The following is a 2,130-nucleotide window of genomic DNA, read 5'->3' as shown; positions in this document are numbered from 1 at the left end:
TGTGACTGAGCTCGACATTTTTCGCACTGGGATTTCAAAAATGTTCCTATCTGACATACACGGTGAAAAAAAATCACTCAAAGTATGTGTTATACCCGAGACAAAAGGCTAAAAAAATAAAAAAATATATATTTTCAACTACGGTTAATAAAAACGTCAAAAAATGAGTAAATATGTTCTCTTGAACCATGTATTGTGGTTTAAAACAAGAATCTGGATAGGACTTTAGGAGCCTATTGGGTTTTTAAATTTACAAAAATATATTGATTATTTGATTTTATACGAAAGAGCACCTTTTTCTGACCCACTGTGATTTTTTTTTAGATTTTTAGAACTTTGTTTTGATACCTAAAAGCAATTTAAAAGGAATTTTTCAAAATCACCTTTTGACAGCTGGGCAACTGCTTGACAGCTTCGCCCAGTACAAAATGCGACGAGGGGTGATCCGACAAATCGCTCCCATACAAACTTAAAATTGATTTTTAAATAGGTTCCCGGGCCCCAAAATTCATGAAAATTTGGATTTCGGCTCAGTTTGACATGCAGATTTAGAATATGGAATTATCTCAACACCGCTAAAGAAGCCAATTCCCGGCACCTCACAGCAGAACAAATCAAAATATCATTTGTCGCATATTTTCCAAGCGCTCTTCCGTAGGTAATCATCTCCCGCAACTTTTCCGCAACGAGATCCACAGTCAATAAGCACACGTTCACTCTGAGGCCGCACAAGTGCTTAAAACCTTGGGGCAAGAAACTGTGCAGGAGAGTGCATTTTTCTTCTCAGAGTTGCTCAGAATTCCTCAGGGTATTGCCCGATGAGACTACTTTTTGTGCGGTTTTAGGGGTGTTTTTCGACAAATTTCGTCGATCATTGATAAATAGAGTAACTCTGGATTTCTAAGAGTTACACTCGCTTGCGCAGTGTCTTGTCCCTAGCTTAAAACAATTTTCACACGCAGACGGGTGCATCATAGACTAATTTCATATTATATATCATATTCAGCACACCAGTCAATAGACTACTAATATTGCTTTTTTCATTGAAAATTTTCTTTGCCTCGCTGAGTTATATGACGTTTTCTTCCCGCGAAAGCTAACGCGATACAAATCGCTATATTTCACACTTAGAAATTTTTATTTAATTTTTTTCTGCAAGTTAACGAGTCAATCGCAATGAAAAAAATACCTGATTAATTATTGAGTTTCGTATTGCTTCTTTGACTGTTTTTTAGCCTTTTTCGGCACAAATTTCTCATATCTCCAATTTGTCGAACAAGTTTTCAAACATTACACGAGATTCCAGCAAAACAAACGTGCGTGTACTTCTGTCAGTTGACGCCGCTGCTGCGATCAGCTGTTCTGAAACGTCTCGTAAAATAGCTTATGGTCCACTGCACGAATTTACGCTGGCCTGCTTACTCGCACTCAAATTTCGTGTGAGAGTAAGCAGGCCAGTAGAAATTCGTGCCTGTTATCCATTGGGTATAGGGCACTGCATGAAATTCTCTCCTTCTGTTTTACTCTTACGGAAATTTAGTAAACAACAAGGTCAAGAAACGTCAAAATCCCATACAAAATCAAAACAATGCAGTGCACTATAGGAAAAGTGCGTGACAGAGGGGGGAGGGGGGTCTAGAAATCCCGAAAAACGATGGACGTAATATTTGAATCTTCCCAACTGGCGCTGGGTCTTCGGCGCGGAAACCCAAAGGTGGGAATACAATTTTGGGGTTTGCGCGCTGCAATATCTACCCTAAATCTAGAGTGACTGGAAGGGAGAGTGGCGTCAATGTCAAAATTGGAACAGCGATCATCTATCAAATCCATACAACTTCCCGTTCCAAACGAGCAGGAGACCTGTCAAAATTGGAACATGACGCCACTCTCCCTTCCAGTCACTCTACCTAAATCCATCTGACTTGAAATTCATGATTATCCATCTTTCCCCACAGTCCCCCACACTGCTTGCATGTATCTTTTTTGCACTTGGTCTGTCAAATAAACCATCTACCTCGATGTTGTCTTGCCCAGACGAAACTCTGAGTAAAAATATTCCCCATGCAAACATCTACCTCCTTTACGTCTGTATCCCGTACCTGTGATCTAACAAACAAAACACGGACGACT

The sequence above is a fragment of the Aedes albopictus genome, chromosome 1 (genome assembly GCF_035046485.1).
Source record: "Aedes albopictus strain Foshan chromosome 1, AalbF5, whole genome shotgun sequence".
Lineage (NCBI taxonomy): Eukaryota > Metazoa > Arthropoda > Insecta > Diptera > Culicidae > Aedes > Aedes albopictus.
This window is presented reverse-complemented; position numbering follows the sequence as displayed.